At 45.8% G+C, this 24,789-nt stretch overlaps 1 protein-coding gene across 2 annotated transcripts in view; it reads left to right on the top strand.

Moving 5' to 3' along the window:
- Positions 1–269: 269 nt before the first annotated feature.
- Positions 270–24,789, top strand: part of Elk3 (ETS transcription factor ELK3) — a 63,562-nt gene continuing 39,042 nt past the window's right edge. The window contains exon 1 of one of the 2 annotated variants that reach the window (XR_013106306.1): positions 270–652. The gene's annotated coding sequence lies outside the window, so the exon portion shown is untranslated. The remainder of the gene's footprint in view (positions 653–24,789) is intronic. The other variant, XM_076920003.1, reaches the window with a different exon arrangement.

Here is a 24,789-nt window from a genome sequence, read left to right as displayed (position 1 = left end):
CCTGTCCCCAAACTCTTCTATGCCTATGGGTAGAGAACAGCTCGCCCAGCGACCTCCCTTTCGGGGCAGCATTAGCAGGGCACAAACCTAGCCAGGGTGATGCCCAACTTAGGGACCGGAGGGCTCAGGAGCCCAGGGAGCCCCCGCCGAGTGGAGGGGCGGCGGCCTGGCCGGCGGGTCCCCAGGCTCCTCCCCTGGGGTGGCCGAGCAGGAAGCGGGGCGGGCACTGCTCGGGGGCGCGCGGGGCGTGCGGGCGGGCGCGGGGCCCGGCGCCGGGGGTATGCGCGGGTCTGGGCGGGCAGCCCCGGCGCACAGCCGCGGCCCGGGCGCACGGCGCGGGGCGGAAAAGCCTGTTTACACAGACTGCACACCGCCTGGGGAATAATGCAGTAAAGGAAGTGAGCAGGCTCGGCCTGACTGCTCCAACTTCCTGCTCTCACACACACACCAGAGGCGGGGGGTGGGGGGGGAGAGAAAAAAAAAGAGGAGCGAGAGAAAGAAAAAAAAAAAAAGAGGGGGGAAAATCAGGATCTCATTACAAGAGCAACAGACCGTCTGCAGAAGCCTGTCAGCATGGAAAGTCGGGGGCTTTCGCCCGGGTCCTCCTAGAAATCTCCCCAAAGAAGACTCCCAAACGCTCCCCCACATCTGGGTAGGTTGCAGGACTGTTTGCCTGTTGCTCTGGCGCTTGCAAAGTTTTTTCTTCGGGCTAGTTTTTTCTTTTCTTTTCTTTTCTCTTTTTCTTTTTTCCCCCTTTTCCCTTCTTTCTTTTCTTTGGCTGGTGGGGGTGGGGCTGTGGGCGCTATGGGGTGGGTTGTAGACTGTGTTGGGGGAGGATGGGGGTGCGTCCCCGCAGGGGAGGATGCTGCGCGCGGCCACCGCCACCGGCGCCACCCCGGGAGCTCCTGTTCGGGCCTGGGGGCTGTTCTGCGAAGCCAGGAGAAGGTGGACACCCGGAGTGCAAGCTCCCTCATCCTTGCAGCGAGGCTCCAGGGCTCTGGGACTGGGGATGGTGGCCGGAGCCGGCTGCGTGGCTGGAGGCTGGGTCGTAGCTGATCTCCAGCCGGGGTTGCCGCACGGATCCCTTCAGGATGGGCACCGAGGCGCGAGTGTTCAGATCCAGGGAAGGGCACAGGGGTGGAGAGGAAGCGGAGGACTTGCGCCATGCAGATGTGGGGCCCGGGGCTACGTCCACTCTCGCTGGCCAGGTGACCCCCGCTCAGGTCACCGCCCCAGGCGCACGCTCAGTCAAATGGACATTTAAAAGCCGGCGGAGTGGGCTAGTCCAGATTCGGATTTGGGAGATGGGCCGGGCCAGGGCTGATCTTGAAACTCTCAGTTCTTTAACTTCCAACTGCCTGCTGGCCTGTAATGTTACTGGAACTTTTTTTTTAGGAGGGGGGATTAAAACGGGGGGGGGGATTTAGAACAAAATTAAATGGTCTCTGTTTTGTTACGTTTTCTGAACCGAATCATTCCTGGGATAAGCAGCAGTTTCGCGGCGGGTGGGGGTGGAAGCAAGAAAGGCTATTTCAGAAACTGCAAAAGGGGCTTTTTAGAAGGGGAAAAAAAAAGAGTGTCGGGAGAGTTTCTGGCTTGTCTGGAAACGGCAAGACTAATTGCCGTGCGCTTCCGCTTTGAAACTGGCTGCAGACAGCATCTTGAAAATGACTCACTGAGGAGCTCACAAAGAAACTGTGGCTTGCTGCTTCTCAGGTTTATGTATTTGTGCCTTTTACAGTTTCCTTTGTAGTGTTCGAGGGTCCCCCGCCCCTTCCCTGCCGGCCCCCCTCCAGCCCTCCCCGTTTTGAAAGCCCCCTCGCCGGCCTATAACTCCCTGCAGTGTTCTGCCCGAGGTGGGGGCATTGGGGGGTGTGTATGGGGGGGGGGGAGAGTTGTTTTTGGAGTTGGCTGGGGAGAGGGTTAAAGGGATTCTGCTGCTGCAGGGGGAAAAAAATGCTCCTTGAATTTTCCACTGGCTGCTGCAGGAAGAGAGAGCCCTTTAGTCATTGCTAAGTAATGTCTGCACACACACACACACACACACACACACACACACACACACACACCGACTAATCTCATTGGGAGTTTCCGCTACTCTGCACAGGAGGGGTTTTGTGCAAGCCACTGTCCGCCTGCAAAGCTAGGCAAGTCACAGCCTTTATTGACTTAGAGGTGCCTTCTCCACCCCTGCCAGTCTTTCTAGGGCACAGTCTCAAAAAACTTGGAAGTCCCTTTGGCCATTTTGGGTCTCAAGCAAACATGCTTTCTTTGGGGGGGGGGGGTGTTGGGGGGAGAGAGAAGGTTGTGTTTGTGTGTTCTGTTTTGTTTTCTGTTGCCAATCAACTCTTACACAAACACACATGCTGGACCACCCTCTCCCGTCTGGGCTTTTTAGAAGTTGGGGGGGGGGGGTTGTGTGTGTGGGGATGTATGTTGGGTAGGGCTGGGAAACCTAGCGTGTTCCAGGCATCTATTAGTGAACCTAAATCGATTTCTGAGCCCCATTGCCCAACAAAATAGTCTCTGGTCTCTTTCCTTCTCTCCCTTACTGTGGCACACATTTATTTGGGAAAAGGTCAGTTATGGGTTTGAATTTATGAGGATTATAAAATTACAGATTGTGTTAGGAGGGTATGTAGGTCAGACAGTTAAGGAGACTGTCCATAAGTGTACTGAGAGCTTCCAGTAATGACTTCTTGCAAAACCCCCAGAGCTTGAAGAGATGGCCTTTCAATGCCAGATATAGAGCAGGTCTTTTGGTTGCTCTCTTGCTGTCTCTCTCTCTCTCTCTCTCTCTCTCTCTCTCTCTCTCTCTCTCTCTCTCTCTCTGCTTTTAAATGCTGACTAGAAATGTGTAGAGTTACTAAAAAGGGCAAAGAATTTTAGAGAGCCTCACTGGAAACACAGGGCTTCTTTCTTGACCAGGACATGTGGCCTCTCTTGAGGACTTCCGAGATGTTGCCAAGACTTCTCCTGGGGCAAATCTGTCCTAAAAACAACCCAGCCAGCCCACCCTAGGTGAGTCGGTGGGCCGGAGTTCCAAGATGTCCCTCACACCTTTCCTAGTGCTAAGTGGGTGGTCTGTAAAGCTGGTGTTGAGTGTCCAGTCAGACCACAAAATTCCAGCTTGATGGGGAAACCTTCCAGGCACTAGCATCATCCTGTGGGAGAGGTCCATAAGGCTGGGAACACTTCCTTATAACCCAGTGCTTCTCAATCTAACAGTGCAACCCTTTAATATAGTTCTTCATGTTGCGACGAACCCCATAACATTATTTTTGTTGCTATTTCATCACTGTAATTTTTGCTACTGTTATGAATCAGAGTATAATATCTGATATGCAGGATTCTATGTGACTCCCCCAAAAGGTCTTGACTCACAGGGTGAGAACCACTGTTCTGATCAGAAGGAGGGCATCAAAGTCCAAGTTGTTCAAGATGTCTGAGATCTGCTTCTGTGGTTTTCAACCAGGAATAATTTTGTTTCCTACAAGGAACACCTGCAGGGGTGCTAAGTCCACCTGGCAGAAACCAAGGATACTCGGTACTCATCTACCAATGTCTAGAACAGCTCCCCATCAATAATCTGCAAGTCTCTGGTGCTTACACCGAACAGTTCTTTCACCTTAATGATAAAGATGATAAACTCTCTCAGACATTCATTCAACAAATGTGCATTAAAGTCTTCAGTGGTACCTTTGACAACATACTCTTTATGTCTGTCTCTGTCTTTTTTCTCTTTTGATCTCCCCCCCCCCAGCCCCATCTGTCTTCTTTTCTGTGCCATAGAATGATAGAATGACAGATACTGACATTGTGATGATATAACTTTCATGAGTTGAATTTTTGAACTTCCCTTAGCACTGAGTCTTCACACAGCTAGAGCTGATGCCGTTTAGATGGGAAGACCTGTATTTGGATAGGGGGAGAGCACTTGAATTTTGAAGATACCTAAGCATTTACTTAAAACCTCCCCCTTTGTCTTCTTCTGTAAGAAACCAATTAATTCAAAAACTGCTAATATACAGTAAGTGCAACCCTGAGGTCATCCATTAAAATTTATGTTTGTCATAACTTTTTGGGACTTAAATCTTTTCCTGAAATTGTTTTTAAAGGACTTCCTGGCAGTGAGTATAAATTAAAATATTCCTTCCCAGCGATCAGATATGGGACTTCATGCGTTCTATGCTACCAAACTATATTTATATAAATAGCTTTGTCATATGTCACAAAACATAACCTACTGACATGCTCCAAGGCACTTAATTAAAGAATTACCCACAGATGTGATTTCCTGGAGTAGTCTTTTGTTTTAAAGGTGAGTTACCCCTTACTAATAGATAGTTTGGGTCCTTGGCATGCACAGGCAATAACATAGTCCTCTTTGCTTCCCAGACCCCAGGCTCCTATTCATGTGTAAAAAGCAGTGTGCTCTCAGTCTGTCTTGATTCTGCCCTGGTGGCCTCTTCCTCAGCCTGCCTTTAGTCACCTGTATTCATGACTGTCACAAAGGCTCCCATGAGCACCACATAGCCTTGCCTGTTGCCGGCAGACATTTTTCATGTAGTAGTTGGCAAAGCTCCTTTTGGCTTTCGCAGGGTGACTTAGAGCAGGCCGGAACCACACCAGTCACAAGACGTCTTCTCGAGGTTACTTTTTCTGTTTTTCTTGGTTGTGAAGAATATCACAAATTACTCTAGGAAAACATAGAAAGCCACAGTGACAACAATAAACATCTCCCCCCAAGCCCTGCTGCTAACATTTTGTTGTGTATTTTTGTAGCCTTTTAAAAACGTGCTTTGTGTACACAGATGCGCGGGAGGGAACATGCGTGCTCGCTTGGAAGGTTTTATTTAGAGTCCTGTCTTAACTTTTTAAAAGAGCATTTTTTCACATGGCACCCTCCCAGAGTGCATTTTAATGATGAGTACTGAGATTCAAGTTGCCAGACGGTGAGCTTACATTTACTGAGGGCGGCATGATTTCGGATGAACTGGTTTGGTGCTTTGTCATCTGGAATATCTTAAGAATGCTCTGCCCTCTTGAAAGACTGGGTTCCTGTGTGCTGTGAAATTTGGGATTTTGATGAGTTTCTGTATGATTTAAGTCTGAGTCATCATTTGCAGTGGAGCATCGAGCTGTAGTAACAGGAAGTGGGGGCACGTTACACATCAGAACAGAATGCTAGATAAGGGGAGAGAATAGAGGCTAGCCCCCACCCCCCCAAAAAAAATTCACCTTAGGATGAGCTAGCTGTGGAGCGGAGGGAGGTCCGTATAGACAACTTTTGGTTTTCTGCTGTATCCCCACTTTCCAAACTTTGCTGTTTTAAATTTATTATTTTCCCTTTTCAAGCTCAATATTACTATAGCCTATGGCCAGTTTGAATTGAGGTTATTCAGCTTTTTGATTGACACCATGGCAGGAATACCATGACCACTCTCGTTCTGCAACTGAGGGCATAGCACTAACAAATTAAATTACCCCTGTGTTTGTGTGTTTAGCTCTCCTTGAGCAAATCCCGAAGGCCCCCAAAGATGGCAACTTGTTCTGCCTTTTAAGTAACTGCTCTTCGAATGCTTAACTCGCTCTCTGATTCTTTTCCATGATCAGAATTAAAATAGCCTTGTATTCATTCCTGGAAATTCACACAAATGTCAGGAGCTTTAGAATAAACTTTGCAGTGGTCACTTCAGCCAAATGTGATTTGCCTTGTCACTGGAATGAACTCTGGCCACTTTACTGATATGTAGTAAATTTCATTTATGGGAAGAATTATTAACTTGTTTTAAAAGTTAAGAAGAATTCATTTATCACTTAGCTGAGAGTTTTACTTGCATATTTTAAAATTGATGTTGATGATAGTGGTGGCGATGGTTGTGGTATGGTGCATATTTTAAAAGATGATTGGTTTGCAATACCATATTTGATTTTGAGTCAAACTAAAATGAATTTACTCACACACCCCAAAAGGCTCAGAGGCTTTTAATATTTTTGTGTCCGTTTAAAGCTAGTAGAGCAAGGGGCTCCCATTTAGTCATCAGTCTGAGAGGAATCATGGGTAGGTGTAAAACACAAGCATCTAGATGTATTTTCTCAAGACTGGTTAGGACAGGGCTCTCAGTAATAGAAAGCAAAACCAACCAACCAGCCAACCAACTAACCAACCAACCAGCCAGCCAGCCAACCAACTAACCAGCCAACCAACCAACTAACTAGCCAACAAACCAACTAACCAGCCAACCAACTAACCAACCAGCCAGCCAGCCAACCAACTAACCAACCAACCAACCAGCCAGCCAGCCAACCAACTAACCAGCCAACCAACCAACCAGCCAACCAACCACCAACCAACCATCCAGCCAACCAGCTAACCAACCAACTAACCAGCCAACCAACCAACTAACCAGCCAACCAACCAGCCAAACAAACAAGCAACCCAAGAACCTTGTTATTATTTTTGACCTTAATGGAGGAGAACAGGTATGGCCGAGCACAGTGTGTACATCTTTGGCTCCAACACTTGGGGCATAGAGGCAGGCTAACCTCTATGAGTCTGAGGCCAGCCTGGGCTACATAGTGTCTCAAACCAAAAAAAAAAAAAAAAAGGTCATTGACTTACATACATTTTAACATAGAGATCTTAAGTATAATTGTATACATCCACGTATCTACCTTCTCTGAATGAAGAATATTTATATTCCCATCACTTCAAAATATCCTGAGTATTATTTTTTATTCCAGTGGGGACAGTGTCATGATTCTGCCAAGCAGATTCTTGAACTCCAGAATGCCTTGATCAAATGCTGCAACACTTTTATTTGATTGGTTAAACATAAATCAGTAGGATATGTGGATTTCTTCATCATGCAGGAAAAGGGAAGGCCTCTTCTAGTTTATTTGATGCAAAAAAAATTTTTTTAACCAGTGTTATAGGAAAAATAAAAGTATTGCGTTAAAACTAACTGGGTTCATAGGAAATTATATAATCCATTCTGTGCCTCAGTTTCCCTGGCTGGATGGCAATGGGCTGAAGCAGAGAGGCTTGATTCTCCATCCCAATTCCTCTAGCTTTCTGAGGAGGACATACTTGACCTTGTGGAAATGTGATCAGAATTTTTGCTGTCACCTTAGGAACAAATGTGGCCATTTAAATTTCCCTTTGGCTCTCACTTGTTCCTGGACTGAATTAGGAGGGCCCAAAGGAGGCCCATGCCACCTGTCCAGCTTCCCTCCTTTCTCCAGAGCTCAGGACAGAGTGTTTCACCCATTCCTAACAACCTTCTGCACTCTCATTCTCGGGGGCCCAGGGACTGATGTGGGTTTGGCCCTGCACACTGTTGAAGTGATCCACGTCAACATATGGTCCTTTCTCCGAGGGCTTACTGAACCCCTTGCCACCGGGCATCCTCCTGGGAATCTGTTCTTCAGAGGATCGCAATCGATGGTCATCCTTTATTGATTTTTATTTTTGAAGTAAAGTTAATAATTATGTTTTACTGCTTTTTAGCTTACAGATAGTTGGTATCATCTCGTTGTACTCCTGCACAGGAACCACTGTACCGTTATTACCTTCCCCTCTCCTGCCTTCCTCCATCCTCTTCTGCATCACCTAGCCCTCCTCCCAATAGTATCTCTTCTGCTTTCTTTTCCCTTGCCCTCCAGTTAACATTCTGCTTATGAAAGAAAACATGATACCTTGCCTGTTGCTCCATCATCCTCCCTTCCCTCCTCTTCTTTCTTTAGCTTTCTTTTAGTTCACCTGTCACATCTGGGGAAGGGTATACTGGCCCTCAGCCTTTCCCTGGGCCTTCTGAGCTTCTCGAGAAGCTTTCTTTCCAGATTTTCTCATTATCCAAATTCTGACTGTCTGAATCCAGGGGCTAGACAGTTTTAGGTATGTGTTTCTGGAGACAGTCTATCCTTCCTAATTACCCATTACTGTCTCTTACCCTAAACTCCAAGATCAAAGATATATAATAGATTGTCCAGACCCAGGTAGCTTCCGAGAGTGAGGGATACCCACGTTTGTGTGTGTGTGTGTGTGTGTGTGTGTGTGTGTGTGTGTGTGTGAATGATGCCTTCCACATCTGTGGTGCCCATCCCGCTGCGAGCTCTCTCTGGGTCCACATCTGTTTTTTTCATCCTTGTGTCTACCCAGCACTGTGTACCACACCTGGCACTGGGTGAATTAGAAACAGAAGAATGGGAAGAAGACTTATCTGCAGGGCCTGGACTGGATAAAGGGTCTTGTTGTGTATAACCCAGCCCTTACTAGAAAGTGCCCTGCTGAATTAATAACAGGCAGGTCTCCTGGTTAGTTGTCTATGTCGTTTGCTGTAGTTTTTATTTAGACTTCCAAGAAAAGTGTATGTTCAGAAATCGGGTTTGTTTATTGGTATTGAGACAAACTTGGCTCTGATTTTCAGATCAGTGTCAGACCGAGAAGGGCTGGCAACAGCTCGAAAGACTTTCCTCTGGAGCACTTTCTTGTCAGAGCCGATCAGTTCTAAAGCCACTGTAGTCCTCTATGGAAGATTTCAGTTGACAAGCTTCTCACAGTTGCCCTGGATAAACCATTTTGAGTCGTGCATGTTCGTTGGTTTGAAAGTCTTTCTTCCCCTGGAACAGCTGCATATGCACTGTTTGTCTGTAACCTTTTGAAATCAAGGATGTTTTTGCTGGAGTTTAAAACAATAGAAGAGATGGCTAAAGACCAGCTTGGGGTTGTTTGTCTGGTTGGTTTTGGCAGAGGAAAACTAGTTATATTAACTAGTTTCATCTGGGTTTTGCCAAGGAGCCCTTTGCTGGGGGCAAGTCTGGCTTAACCAGAGTGTCTGATCATCTGATCAAGCAGCTAATCCCCCAGCTCAGCCACCATGTTCTTAATTATCAGGAAAAAAGTGACCAAAATAATAACAAAACAAGCCTCAAGATTTACCCCAGGCCTGGCTCACTAGTAAGTGTGTGGATTGACTGGGAGACTGGACTGCCCACACCTGTAGCTTGTCATCCTATAAATGATGTCACGGACACTCAGAATAGAGTATTCACCTAAGGAATACTGTAAACAAAAATAATAATAATAATAAAATAAGGGGTGGGGGAGGGGGTGTTGATGTCGAATGCCTATCTAACACTTGAAGTAATGCCTTGCTGGTAGGCTTCATTGAACCAGGACTGGAGTGTTCTCATCAGAATACAGAAGATTTGCCTTCTGAGGCTGAAATACAAGCGCAATGTATTGGGATTTGCTTTTAGAAATGAAGGAGATTAGAGTGGAAGGGGGAGGGGGTATGCATGTGTGCTTGCCTAGGTAGACAGTGACTAGGTAGAGGAGATGCTTGAGTCTTAAGAGAATCGGAGCAGGATGTGACCTTAGAAAAGGTGACCAACCAAAACAACTCCTCTGCATAGCGGGGCAAACCTGCCTGGGTGGGAGTGGAGTCGTCCTTCTGTACCTAGGGTGGTGCCTGAGGAAATGTTGTTTACTGAGTTTCTCCACCCGGAAGAATCATTGTTTCAATATAGGAAGTCAGGAGAGAGCCTGGATTTACTCTGTCATTTTCAGGAAAGGAGAAAGCTCAGATTCCCAGTAATGCCCTCGAGTCCCATCACAAGCATATAAAGCACCCAGGCAGCAAGTGCTGTTCACTGAGGCGATGCACTGACTTAGTTTCCTTGTATGATCGTGGACATGAACACTTAGAATCCAGGACTCAGGAGTGTTGTTGAAGAAGACATCGCTGCCAGCATCCATCTCTGTTCTCCAAGCTTCACCCTCAGAGGTTGTTTAGACCAGAGGCCATTAGATTCTGACTGTCTCTATCTGTCTATCTCTCCTCAACCCCACTTTCTTCCTCCTTTTATTCTCTTTTTAAAAATATCTTTTAGAACTGTGACTTCAAATGCTCCTAGGTAGGAGTACGTGCTCACACCTGGACTGCATGTCCAGTGCCTTAGAGATGGCCTTGGGCAGACACCCTTCATCTTTGATGGCTGAGGCAAAAGCCATCAATGGGGTCAGCTAGCCACTTGGTACCCCTAGGTTTTGCTGAATTCACTTAATTCATCACTTTAGTTTTTCTGAATTTGTGATGCATGCATAGAGTAGTGTACATAATATTGAAATTGTCTTAAAGTTAGTTATTTTAATCAAATTATGTATGTGTGTGCATACACATATAAGTATACATATATGCATATATAAATATGCATATATATAATATTTATGTATATGTGAACAAATAGCCAAGATGCTGGAATCAGGAATTAAGTAGGATGATACAAATGCTCTGTAGAAGGCTGAGAGTTGGGTTAGGATATACGTCAGTTGGGAAAATGCCTGCCTAGCACACATGAAGCCTAGGGTTTCATTCCTAGCACCACATTAACTAGGCATGGTAGCTCAGGTCTGCAATCCTGATGCTCTGAAAGTGAAGGCAGGAAGAGCAGATGTTCAAAATCCTACTGGGCTTCGTATTTACTCCAAAACCCGCCTGGGCTACCTGAGACCCTATTGTAAAAACAAACAAACAAACAGACAAACAAACCCCACCAGATCAGAATGATCGAAGCAGCACAATCACCACCAACAACAAAATAATAGACCTAGCATTTTGTCCTTAAAGAGCAGAAATTGTCCTGGGAGTGTGGCTCAATAGTTAAAATGCTAGACTTACAACCAAGAAAACCTGATTTGATCCCCAGGTCCCACATAAAAAGATTAGGTGTGGCTGCACTTGCTTGTAATCTCAGTGCAGGGGAGGCTGAGACAGGCCAATCCCTGGGGCTCACTGACCAACCAGTCCTCAGTCCAGGAAGTGGACACTGTTGCCGAGAATGACCTGAGGTTGCCCTCTGGTCTCTGGCCTGTGCGCATGTGCGGACACACAGAAACTTTAAGACCTTTTTGTAGAAGATTATAAGTTTGCTATGGGATTAGACTCTCTCACTTTTTAAAAGAGGATCATTTTCTTGAGGAAGGAGGAAATATAACACAAATCCAGAATGTGGCTGCTATTTTTATAGCTAATATATTCATCCTGTAAGAAGAAACAGCATCAAGTTGTGTGTGGTGTTTCAGAAAGGGTGAAACCCCATGGATGGCAGATCCCTGCATAGGCGTTCAAGGAGGTGAAACCACTCGGGATGTTTGACGCTGGTGTCATCTCGTTCATTAGACGCTTTGGATGAAGTGAGTGGATGGGCCGTTGGCAGCAGAACATTGTTCTCTTAATGAATTTGGATGACTAATTTTTGAAAGGTTTTAAGAATAAGACACTGGAGAAGGCTTAGGTTTTGAAATCACACACACACTGTGTATTTTGCAGCAGTCTTCTTAGAAATAACAATGTCTACTTGCCAGGCAGTGGTGACGTACACCTTTAATTCCAGAACTCGGGAGGCAAAGGCAGGCAGATCTCTGAGTTTGGGGCCAGCCTGGTCTATATAACAAGTTCCAGGCATGTGCCAGGGAAGCCAGGGTTACACAGAGAAACCCTGTCTTGGAGAAAACAAAAACCCAACCAAACAAAACGGCATCTACCGAGATTACCAAGTTATTTTAAACATGTCCCATTAACTGTCCTAATTCACTTACTGTTGCTTCTCTATGTGCCACTCGTGGTTTTAAATAGAAATTCACGAAGAATTGAGTGGCCTCTGATTTACTTTTACCTCAGTGCCATTGGGGTCTTTACTTTCTGTTAAAAAGCATTTTGTTAGAAGTCATTTACCATTGGAAGGAATTCTCTGCTTCAGAAACAATTGCCAGGTCACATCTGGTGAGATGTGCTGTCCATGCTGGGACATGGAAGAGAAACTCGTGCATGTGCCGGGGAAGTGGATGGTGATGGTTTCCACCTTCCTGACTTCAGATGCGACCAAGCCTACACACATGTCCACCACATGAGCAGGCGACGACACACTGAAAACTCAAGCTGCACTGCCAAAGAGCATCCGCAAAACAGACTGAGGTCCGAGCATCCGTACCTGGAATTTGCATTTCCTGAACTATGAAGGGGCTTTGCTTTGAGCATAATACCAGAACTGAATAGTCAGTGCCTCAGCATCTGGAAGCACCCAGCTCCTGGCACAGATAACCACTCTGTGAGGGGATCACTGTGCTTCTCAAAAGTCCAAACACAGTGTCTCCAGCCACCTCTTGTTCATAAACACCAGGGGCACGTAACCATTTTCTGTGAGAGAACTGTGAAGCAACACCAGAGATCAGCTAATGTCTGCTCTACCTGTTTCAGTCTTGACGCTGGCAAGTGTTTTACTTAAGCAAAAGTAAAAGAATTATACTACTCCTAAACCTCCTGGAACTACTGGAAAAATATTGGTGTTCTGGGGTGCTATATAAAATCATTTTCATCTTAATCATATACTTCTAAACACAGACAAGATCAGCCAGCTGATATTTTTTTTTCTGTACCTTTTTATTTAGGTACCATTAAGAACCAAGAGCTTTAAAATAGTTGCAGTGGAGTTAGTCCCAGGAGAACAGTTGCTGCTATTCTAGGAGAGCTGGTGTTTGTCTGAGACGGGCTTCTGGTTATTCCATTGATGTTGATGATAGTGGTGGCGATGGTTGTGGTATGGTGTGTGTGTGTGCACGTGTGCGTGTGCACGAGGGGGTCGGGGAATGGATCGGTAGATACTTGGCCATTGAGAAATTGCCTTAACTTCTATGGAGAAGACAAGAGAGTTCTAATCTTCCCTGGTAGACATGGCCTTTCCCCTTTGCCAGGTCTTCTGTGGAGGAATCTGGGAGGATGTGGTCAAAGATTCCTAGGGCTTAGTCCATTCCCTAGAAAACTGTGGTAATGCATCATATGTTTGAGAAGCAGATCCCCATGCTTTGGTGATGGCAGTTAAGAACATGGAGATTAACAACCTGTCTGTTGGCTGTGACACCCAGAGAGGACAGGGGTAGTCGTGTTCATATAGAGACAGGACCCAGGAGAAAGGAGAGGACATAGAACTGTCTCCAGGAGTCTCTAGCTGTACATGTTAGAGGTGGCCAGACCAGGTGCATCTTGCCAGGAGAAGAGGAAGACACCCAGATGGCTGGCTGGCTGGCTGTCTGTCTCTCTCTCTCTCTCTCTCTCTCTCTCTCTCTCTCTCTCTCTCTCTCTCTGTGTGTGTGTGTGTGTGTATCTGTCTCTGTCTCTCTCTGTCTCTCTCTTTCTATCTGTCTGTCTGTCTGTCTGTCTCTCTCTCTCTCTCTCTCTCTCTCTCTCTCTCTCTGTCTCTGTCTCTCTCTGTCTCTCTCTCAGGAAATGCCTGACTGTCTCTGCATCAGATCTAGGATATCCCGCACAGCTGTGCAGGCTTCCCATACCCAGAATCCCTTGAGGTCCTTTAAAGAGGAAGGGACTGTGTGACAACTCATACCTAACCACACCTGGGACCCCTTCCTTCCTAGGCTTGCACCATGTTTCCTGACCCTGCTCAGCCTGTGCTGTGCATGCACAGGAGAAAGAGGGGGCAGATGAACAGGGAGAGATCACTTGTAAGCAGGGTGCCATCCATGGGGAAGGAACAGCAATGGGACTCAGTGCCTGGACTTTTAGCTGGAGTAGCTGACAGGACCACTTTCACACACTCCTGCTCACAACTACCCCCTCCCCGCTTCCCCACCTCTCCCCCCACCATGTTTCCACTGGGTGGTGCTGTAAGAATTCCTACCTCTTTGCCGCAGGAGTTTCCCCCTTCCCAGAAAGCCGCCTCTGCAACATAATAGAAGGAAGTCCTGATTTAGAACGGTTTTACAGTTTCAACACAATGAGAGAGCTGGAGGATGCTCTGGCAGGAAGTGCCCCAGTTGCTGGATGTGGAAAAACCACCATCATAGTGTGTCCTGCAGAAGTGTTCTCAGCGTGCATGCAGGGTTTGTGTTTTTACCTCTACCATTTGCCTCTGTAGCACAAAAAGTTTTCAAGTTTATCTGAAAGATTCCAGTTTTCTGTCTCCCAGAAGTAGCCTTGGAAGATTGCCTTGATTTTTTTTTTTTAAACATCTTCAAGTATCAAAGTGAATAAACCATCCCTAATCTTAAATCAAGCATAGATGTCCCAATGTTCCCCCTGAATGCACAAGATTGAACTTATTAACATTATAAGCTTGAAAATCTGGGAAAGGATTTGCCATTCCAGCCAAGCTCTCTGAAATACAGAGTGTTGTTGGGGGTTTGGGGGGGGCGTGCCCTCTGCTTTACATTGAAGCTCAAATTTAAGGGACAGCTGGCAAGATTTCATTAAGTTAAATTGTTTGTATCTGTGTGATGGAAAGTCACCAAGGCCGCCCTGGGTGCCAGGTCCTTTCCAAGGCCTGCCATACACAGGCCAGTGGCTCCCAGGCTGCCCCTCTCCACAGAGGGAACAATTCTCATGATTCATTTCTGAGTACCACGAACACATTCATGTTGGGGGATGGGTTTCCGTTTCCATCTTCAGGTTCCGTAGTCCTTGTGTCAACACACGGCAAATAAAAGAATCAATCCCTCCATGTCTGAGCTCTGGAATTCACAGAGGCTCATGTCCCAAGTTTTCATTAAGAGCCAACCTTGAGGTAGGTCTGGTGGCACAGGCCTGAAATCCCAGCTACTCAGAAGGCTGTGTCAGGTACCTTGCAAGTTCAAGGTCAACTCAGAATCCATAGAGAATTCAGGATCAGCCTGCATCTTACTCAGATTCTGACTCAAAAATTTAAAAAGTGAACAGAGCTAGGTTATAGCCCACCTATCAACAGTTGTTGGTCCAGTGTGACTCCTAGGTTCAATCCCCCATTAAGAAAATCCTCTTGGGTGAAACTGGCATGTCTATCTGTCTTTCTCTCTGTCTGTGTCCCTCCCATCAATCAATCTGTCTGCCTGTCTATTTCTATCTCTGTTCACTAAGGGAATTGGCCAAAAGAAATGTGGCAGAATATCTCATACTAATTTAATTTAATTTTAGTTTTTGAGACAGGATCTCTGTGTAGCATAGGCTGTCTCAGAACTCACTCTGTAGACCAGGCTAGAACTGAGATTTGCCTGCCTCTGCTTCCACGTGCCACTATGCTGAGCTCAGATTCATCAAACAGAACCCAGTCCGAGGGCCTGGAGTCACAGAGTGGTGAACTTGGAAATGGAGGACACTTCCTGACTTTATCCTGCTGAGAATGTCACTTTGCCTTTTGACTTAACTCCCACCCTGGCAGCAGAGAGGTGTAGGAAACAAACCTCTATTCCAGTGGTTCTCAGCCTTCCAAATGCTGCGACCTTTTAATACGGTTCCTCACGCTGTGGCCACCAGCAACCACAAAATCATTTTTGTTGCTACTTTCATAATGCTTTTGCTACCGTTAAGAATCGTAATGTAAATATTTGTGTTTTCTGATGGTCTTAGACCCCTGGTAAAGAGGTCGCCGGCCACATGTTGAGAACCGCTGCTTCAGTGTGACAATGTGCATTGTGATTAGGGACCTGGACTTGGGAACAGAGATTCCTGGGTTGGGGTCTGTTTGTTCTTATTGCTGGGTCCACACACATCTGTCTTCATGTTTTTAAGTCATGGCTTCACGGTGGCTGGAGATGGCTGAGAGTATAAACTCTCAGTGAACTAAACTCAATGCTTGGTGCATTGAGTTGAATTTAAAGGGAAGGCTCCTGTAAGGGTGGAAATTTGGGTGTTAGTCTTGTTCTGGAGAAGTCCCTGAAATCTCAGCATTGGCAGAGGTGGAGAATGTGGCTAGGGGTTTCTCAGACTAGGACTCTTTTTTTTTTTTTTTTTTTTTAAATGATTTGTTTATTTTTATTTTATGTACCTTGGTGTTTTCCCTGCTTGTGCGTCTATGTGTTGGTGTCAGATCACTTGTAACTGGAGTTAGAGACAGGTCTGAGCTGCCATTGTGGGTGCTGGGAATTGAACCTGGATCCTCTGCAAGAGCAGCCAGTGCTCTTAACCGCTGAGCCATCTCTGTAGCGCCCCAGACCAGGAGTCTTGATTTGGAACTTAGAGATTGCCCGGAGAGCTTTACAAACCTATTGACATGATATGTTCAAACATACACATGTTTATATCTATATGAATAGACATGTATAGAATATTTTTTCCCCAGGGAGTTCTCAAAACGGTTCATGGGTCAAATACACAAGGAAGATCCTTCCCTGTGGTTGGGATGATGTGTGTATTCACATTTATTTTAGATGCGTGATTCTATGTTTTAGGTGGAATATACAAGCTTGTTGCTGTTTAACAGTTTTGAGCCATAAGAACAACACTTTCATGTCCTCCCACCTAGTGATCTTGGTGCTGCAAGAAAACATGACGTGGAATAGCTTCATGAGGAGACTGTTTTTGTTTTTGTTTTGTTTTTTGTTTTTTGTTTTTTTTTTTTGATGAGGTGCACATTTACAGCTTCCTTTTCTGTTGTGCATCAAAGCCTGGCAAGTTAAAATTCAGCAGGCACTCCGTAAATCTGTTTACCCAGAATGACTTCTGTTGTGTCTGGCGTTATGAAATCATCTTGAATTTTCGCTGGAGACTCGATTGAATTCGTGGGATCGATTGCTTGGGAGAAGCCCAGATCCTACAGGAGCATCCTAACCCATAAGCTCACGGGGGTGTTCTTTCAGAGAGCTGCCGCCGTCGCGTGGAGGGTTAAAATCGAGCTGACACATAGACCGAATGAAACCAGAGCTGCAGTTACTAAGTGGGACAGATGTGGGAGGGCCAGGTTTCCTGTGGCCCATTTTCCAGTTTCCTGCCTGCAACCTGCAGAAGAGGAAGCCCAGTGTTAGCGAAGGCCGAGAACCCTCCTCGCATGGGGGCTGTGCAGCCAGCCAGAAATGAGAGTCGTGCAGAGAGGTCGGACAATAAAAACAATCGCATAGAAAGTCAATGCTCAGGTTTTCTTCCAGAAACGTCTGGAAAGGAACAGCCCTTCTGTTTAAAGAAAAACATGCTCTACATCCCTGAGGCAGGGGTGGGGGTGGGGCGCCTGTACCCACCTCGCGGGAAACCGCTGTGCTTTATGGCTTTACAGCTCAGCTTTCAAGACGTGGTCGGGTTTTGTTAATACAGTTGGTTACCTGGAGTGATTTCCCCCCAAGCACCGTGGTTTTCTACTCTGTCTCCTAGACTTATTGATGCACAGAGAGGTAGCCTTAGATAGCCCAGGGGCCACAGCCTCTGGTTGGAAATATAGGCGACTAGTTGGTTTCTTTCTTTGCTCTTTGATCTAGCTGTCCCGGTAACATTGTGGTCTGATGTTTTCAAGTAAGAGAGTAAACAGAGGTCTGCGTGTTGAAGATACCTTGCGTGCTCTGTTTGCGTGGTTGGCTACCTAGAGAGCCGAAGGGAACGGTGCACAGAGCGCTCAGATGATTAGAAGACACTGGAAAAGGTGGAGAATGCTGTATTTCTCCCAAGAGAGTGATTGCTAAATGTCTGGAATCTTTAGCTTTTGTGAGGCATCCATAAAGCCAAAACACTTCAATCCCACCAGAAAGAATTCAAGATTTAAAAAAACAAAACAAAACAAAACAAAACCAAAAAAACATGGGAGCGCTATCCACCTGTTTAGTGAGTGCCTGTTTCCCATCCTGGGCTGTGTTGGAATTGCAGGGGATGCTAGTGGAATTCTAAGAATACTTAGCCCGTTTGTGCAAGCCTTGCTTCCTATACGGCAATATCATAAGATATGATACGAGCTTTGCTGCAGCTGGATAGCAAGCAAAATTCTGAGCTTTCCACCGGGCTATCCCAATTAGAATTGACTTGCGTCTTTGAGGTACACAGAAGGTGTGTGCTTCTGGGACACCAGATATTTATTTATCTGCTAGGTGGCGCACCTTTTCTCCAGGCCCAGAAAGAACAAGTTGTACCTTGAGGAAGCTTTGGGACGTTGCCAGGTTAGAGATCAAAGAACCACGTGAGGCCATCTAGAGAGGTCTGAAAAGATGGGATAAGATAGGGTGGGGTTGTGCCCTGCTGGGGTGGGGTGGGAAGTGGATGAATTTGCGGATGTTGGAGGAAGTAGAATGGTCCATAGACACCGTCCCAACAGAGGCAATGTAGCCATCTACTTAGTTTTCCAAAGAAAACACGCTTGTATGTGAGCCACCGGCAAGCCAATCGAGTCGCTTCTGATTTACCCACAGATGACTTCGTTCCAGGAGAGTTGGGCAGTTTGTGTACACAATGAGTTACAATTCTGTCTGGCCGTCAGGTCACTAATTTCTCCTGAAAAATCGTCTCCTCAGGTGGAAGATTCAGTTTGAAAACGTGGCGAACTGCCTTGCATGGCCTTAAAGGATAAATCACTAGCTCGAGCAGACCTCACTTCTCTTTGCTCTTCTCTTGTTCATTTTGAAAACATGAATCTGTAGATTGTTTACAGAACAAATGAAAGCACAGGCATTGCTTATCTGACGGGAAGAACTTTGAGGAACACAGACCCTTTGAAAGATGCCGTACATTTGTTTTTCACTTGTGACAGCCAGCAATGACTAAACTGTTTCTTGAAAATAAATCATAATAATCTTAGGTTCATCTCAGAAAAAAATACACACCAGAGGTTCTCAACCTGCAGGTCATGACCCCTTTGGGGACTAAATGACCCTTTTGCTAAGGCCATCAGAAAACACATATATTTATATTATGATTCACAAGAGTAGCAAAATTATAGTTATGAAGTAGCAATGAAATAATGTTACGGTTGGGGGTTAGCACAACACAAGGAACTGTTGCAGCATTGGGAAGGTTGAGAACCAACCAACCACTGTCTTGAAGATAAAAAGACTTCAGAATTTTCTGCTGTTGTGTGTTCATGTACTTAGCAAGTTACCCTTGCATGCCTAAAAGTTGCCTGTCCTGGGTTCCGGCAGATCCCAGCTGTCTTCCTGTTCCTTGGTTTCAGTGGGTTTGTGGGTTTTGCCCGTCCCCTTGGACAGCAATGAAATGCTCTGAACCCTTGGACAAGGAGCTGCATCCAGGAGAGAGGTCAGCAAAAGCATGGGTTTTTCCCCCTCATTTCTGGATCCACACACATTTTAACCAAAAGACGCCATGCTTACTGAGCCTCTCCTTTGTGTGCCCTTCACACAGGAATATCCTTTGTTTTCAGACAGTAGGTGTGATGATGCACGCCTTTAATCCAAGCACTTAGGAGGCAGAAGCAGGTGGACCTCTGTGGGTTCCAGTACAGCTAGGGCTACATAGTGAGACTCTGTCTCTAATCAAAGCTGGAAGAAAGAAAATCAGAGGGTCCATTTACCTGCTTAGCTGCCACCTCTGTGCAATCCCAGAAGCAAAGCTGACTGTGCAAAGAGAGCATCAGGTGTCAATCAGTAGGAGAGAAAAAAAGAAAGAGAGAACAGGCAAGTGAAGTTTTGGATTTCTAAGAAGCAGCTCAAACCTCTGGCTCTGGGTGAAGAGTCTGCAGCCAGCTCACAGGAGGATATCTGGCGCCACCTTGTGGCAGATGGAAGGTAGAGTGTCCTCTAATAAGAGGACCCGAGTTTCTGAGAGGGAGGGGAGGATGCCAGGGAGATGGGAACTCTGGAAGTCCAAAGACCACTTCTCAAGTAGGCAGTCTCCTGGTGTGTGGGAGATGGTAGCAAGAGCAGCCAGTCTGTTCCATCTACAGCATCTTTCGCTTTGTGGTTCTGTCCTTAGGTTTTTTTTTTTTTTTTTTTTTTTAAAACAAGAGAGAAGATTGAGAAGAACAGAAAACTGTCTCCTGTTTACATATGTAAAAAGCTGAGCATTGAGAACACAGAGGCAGGAGATGCTCGCTTGGAGTCTATGAAAGCATCCCTACTCCACAGTGCCAATGGCCTCCTTCCACTTTGCTCTGTCTGTCGTCCTAACCAGCTGGCTTGGTTATGTCATCCACAGACAGAGATTTGTTATTCTACATCCTCCTCCGCCTAACTCAGTAGCTCTTTCCACTTGACTCCCTGGCCTTCTCCTGGAACACAAGATCCATGGGAGCAAAAGCATCCCAGGGGCAGTGTGAACAGCAGGGGTCGCTCTCTGCTGATCTGTCCAACTTGGAGGCCTCGGGAATTATTGTCTTATGCTAGCAGGGAAGGATGGGTGCTATGTTGCCTATAAGGATATCAGACAATAGTCTTAACAATGTATACAGTTACATTCCCAGTTACCTTGTAAGCCAACACAAATGTCGTTCAACATTCACCTGGACATCGGTAACTGTGTTGAAGCCATTGCCTAATGACAAAGACCACAGTACATACAGCATCTGAATGATGCCTTTGAACTGGGGGGAGGCCATCTGATGTCACAGCAGCAACTGTGAAGAGCTGTCCTCGTATAAGAAGTAACAACAGTACTTGCTCTGTCCCAGATGTAGTATATTAGCGACTTTGTAATATTTAACAATAACCCTGCAAAGCAAGGACTTTTATGCTCCGTTCCACCATCCCCATTAAACCCACCTACACCATCACTTTACCTCTGAGGACATACATGTACAGAAAGGTGAATGGCAACCCTAAAATCCTATAGGCAGGCAGAGCAGATGCTCAGATATGAACCCAAAGATGCTCCAGAATCTTCTCACCTGCCAAGCAGTCTTCTCAGTGCACATGGGTACTCCTTAAAGGTGTAGAAAAGGAACCCTGCTCCAGTCAAGCCGGCACAGCATGTAGAATCTGGAGGAGACCCCTCTGGCCTGTGGAATTCTGATTTTTATGGAAGCTAATTTATAGCTTTGTCCACTATAGAGAGCTGGCTGTGAAATACTTCTGGTCCATAGACACCCAGCCCCGTTCTACAATGCTTCTTTGTTCCCCACCCACCCTCATCTTTTGGTCTCCATTTGCTTATTCATTTCATTATTCCTCATCTGTAAATGTCCCATTATTCATATTTTAATGCCATCATAAAATCTACCTAGTTCCTTTGTCCTAATAGACATAGTAAGTAGACAATAGGCTTACTAGACAGTAGTGAGTAGAAGAATATCTTTGACCTGTGTTCACTGTAGATCCGTCTGGAAACTATGATTTTTTTTATCCTTGTTTGAAAATTCCATTTTTAAACAAAGAAATGCCTTCATTTTCACCATCTCAGCAAGACCTTCTCTGATCCCTGTCCCTCTGCCCAAGCCCTCATGCACATCCTGCTCCTCCTGTCCCCTCGTCCAGCTTCAGTGACTTTCCATAACCCCCATCTTCTGACACACTGTAACTTAATTCATCACGCGTTTTGTTGTTCACAGCCTGTCTCTTCCACTGGCATGTGAGGCTCAATACGGACATAAGTCCTTTTGTTTACTGATGTATTCCAAATAGCTAGACAGCATCTTGGCATAAGATAGATATGGGGAGGAGGGGAAAGAGAGAGAGAGAGAAGAAGAAGAAGAAGAAAGCAAAGCAAAGGAAGCAAGAGCTAGAGAATGTAGAGATTGATGTTTCCAGTTGGTTATAGTATAATATATAATATAATATATGTTATAATAATATATAATACTATACTATATATTATATACATCTTATTTTAAAAATCTACATTGATGTTCTCAGTATCATAGCTTTTAATTAATTTTTATTACATTTATTCTTGTTCTCTCTCTCTCTCTCTCTCTCTGTGTGTGTGTGTGTGTGTGTGTGTGTGTGTATTCACGTGTGCACGCACACACACCTTGCATGGACACATATGTATCTGGGAACACCAGTTATGTCATACATGTGGAGGTCAGAGGGCCATTCGTTGGATTTGATTCTCTCCTTTCACTCTGTGGATCTTGGCGATAGAAATCAGGATGCCAGGATGTGGAGAAAAGTGCCTTTATCTGCCTTGCTGTCTTGTTGGCGTGGTCTCATTTTGTTTTGTGAGATGTGGACAGGTTTCAGCAACCATCATCTGTCACGTGTGACGCTAGCTGTTAATCTGAATGGGCTGGGAGAGGATTGGCTTTTGCTTCTGAATTTCATATTCCTCTTCAAGAGCTGCCTGTCCTGAGCCTTTTGTACCCAGCTTTGCCTTTTACGTGGAAGGGAAGATGACAGTAAAAAGGGTAATAAAGAAAGATAGGCTGTCAACACGGGCCAGTCTGTCAGTCTGCTTCCTGCCTCTTTAAGGGAGGTTTTCTTTTTCAGATCTGATGAGCCATTTTATTTTATTTTAATCATTTAATTGACATGGTAATTGTATGTATTTATGAGGTGTGATGTGATGTTTGGATACTTGTGTACTGTGTACAAGCAAATCAACAACATTAGTACATTCGGTACATAAACATTTACAGTCCCTGCATGATGAGACTCAACCTGGTAAGACAGTCTAGCAGACAGTGTGCTTGCAGGCAAGACTGGAGACTGGAGTTTCATCCCTGAGAACCGACTACATGCAGCTTTCCTCTGACTTCCGTTTATGGGCTCCTATGCTATGATGTGCATATGCCCCTCCCCTCATAATAATTATTTTAAAGGATGGCATTAAAATACCTGATAAAACCCCCATCCATCCAAAACAAGATCTGGGCAGGGCAAGAGAAGCATGTTCTAATTAGCAAACAAACAATAACAGAGTGTGTTGTGGATGCTTTTATAAAGGGACTTTGAATGTAGTCAATACTAGAGGCTGGAAGGGTGGGAGGGTTGGATGGAGGGGGGGGTTCAACAGCAGAAACCAATGTACACGGGGTGGGGGGAGCAAGTTCTGTTTTAAAAACCTATACTTAACAATAACCTATTGTTTATCTTATGAAGATCTAGAAGACAGAGGTCCGAGGCTCCAAAAATAAAGAGAGGAAAGAACCCACCATCCCGATTTCATGGGTGCCCTTTGTGCGTGTTGACACGTCCCAAAGCAACAAAACTCAAAGTGGGGTAGAGAAGAACATTAAGAGCCCAGACTACCAGGGGAATGGATGTGGGTGCATTTGTCCCGTTTCTAGCGTTGCTCTCAAGTGTTCTAGTCATTGGAAGCCAGCAGGTCTGGGCCACCAGCCAAATGCATGTCAGCTGATGACACATTGTAACTTAAAGCCGGGCTCACTACCAGGACATTGTATCAATTCGGTATTACAATTGGATACAGTCTCATAGATACAATGTATCCATATAAACACTTGCTGCAAAGACGGAGCCGCAGCCTGCCCAAGTGGCAAGGCTTTTGGGAATTCTTCCTCCTGGTTAAGTCACACAGTAAACTGAGGGAAGCACAGCAGTCACAGTTATTAGAACACACCCTCAGGTACATGAGTTATTACTTCTCTCTTTCTGGACATTCTAAATGACAAGTATTGACAGGTATTGGGGATGGAGGTGGGGTGACGTGCTGGATGGTTGTATATGAAAACAAGTTACAAAATTTGGCGCAGCTGTAATTAAAATGAACAGTAGAAATGGAGTCAAAGGAGCATAGTTTGTGCCCTGAGCCTGATCTTGGCTCCATGGCTCCATGTAATACCACTTGATGTGAGGGCAGGGGGTCAGAACCACCTTCTGCTTCTGTGACCCACTCCTCCCACAGGATGGCTTCTACCGTGGGACTGTGAGCTGGCTCGAGGAGAAATATGTCTGATAGTCACCATTGAGTATGTGTTACTTGGGCTTCTGACACAAAGTAGAACTTAGTGTGACTCAGTCATCAAAACTGGGGCATCGAGTAGGATAGTGCAGTGGCTGGTGTGAGCTTGGAGGACGAGCAAGTCTGCGCTGGGTGGACCGCTTTCCACACATGAGGCCTGAGCCCTTAGTCACCTCCAGGGAGCACAGTTGCTCACAGCAACACTGAGTGATCCGTGCTGTAGCTTGCCACCTCACAGACTGGACTCTGTCCTAAGAGTTGTTGGGTGACTCTGAGGTCCTTATCTCCCACCCTGGTCTTCTGTGGGTCCATTCCCTCTGTTTCAGAATGTTCCAGAAATGTGGGAGTCCCTGAAGCTGAGTGCCCCATCCCCACCAAAGAGCTGTTCTCTTTCTGCCCTTTCATGCCTCCTTGAGCTCCTGAGGGCATCCTAATAAAGGGAGGAACAAATATGTGTGATGTTGTAGCAGTCAGCTTTTGCTGTGGTGATGCTATGTAACAAACGGTCCCAAGAGTCCTTGGCTGATTGTAGCATTTATTTTACTTCTGCTTCTTCAGACTGAATCTGTGCCAGGCTTTGATAAAACTGAGGTCAATTCTATGTATCTCATCACTTCAACCCAGTATTTCACTGACTAGATCAAGATGCATAGATAAGCCCAACTCTCAGGGTGCTGAGGATGTACGGACCGCCTCAGTGCAGTGCTGTCTGGCCCCTTAAAGGTGGGAAGCCCGGAAGAGAGAGGTAGGCTGAGTACTTCCCTCTCTGCAGAACTCCAAACTGGCTGGCATCTCTCTGCCTCTCCAGGAAGGCTCCTCTGAGTGACCACTACATTTCAAAGATATTTTAAAAACTCATTGCCAGAAGGTTTGGCTGGAGACACCCATGAATTTGAAACGTGTGTGGCTTATTCGAGCTCATTAGGGGCTGGAGCCAAATGCTTGCACGTCCTGCCAGGAGCCCTTTCAGAGCTCAGGAGTTGCTGGTGTGGTCTGAAGTCAGCAGTAACAGGGCTGACTCTTACAGACCCAGTGACCCACTGTGGTAAAGGGTGATCTCTTTTTCAGATACCTTCTTTAAAGAGTTATAAATAAAACACCCCGTGGGGTTTTGTAGCATGCACTTAGTCTGGATTGTCTTTAACAGAGACACCCGGGTGGCACCCACAGTTCTCAGAGAAACAATAGGACTCTTTCTTCTGGCTGGGCCTGTGAGGAAACAGGAAGAGATTGC

The sequence above is a fragment of the Arvicanthis niloticus genome, chromosome 22 (assembly GCF_011762505.2).
Source record: "Arvicanthis niloticus isolate mArvNil1 chromosome 22, mArvNil1.pat.X, whole genome shotgun sequence".
NCBI classification, from domain to species: domain Eukaryota; kingdom Metazoa; phylum Chordata; class Mammalia; order Rodentia; family Muridae; genus Arvicanthis; species Arvicanthis niloticus.
This window is presented reverse-complemented; position numbering and strand designations above follow the sequence as displayed.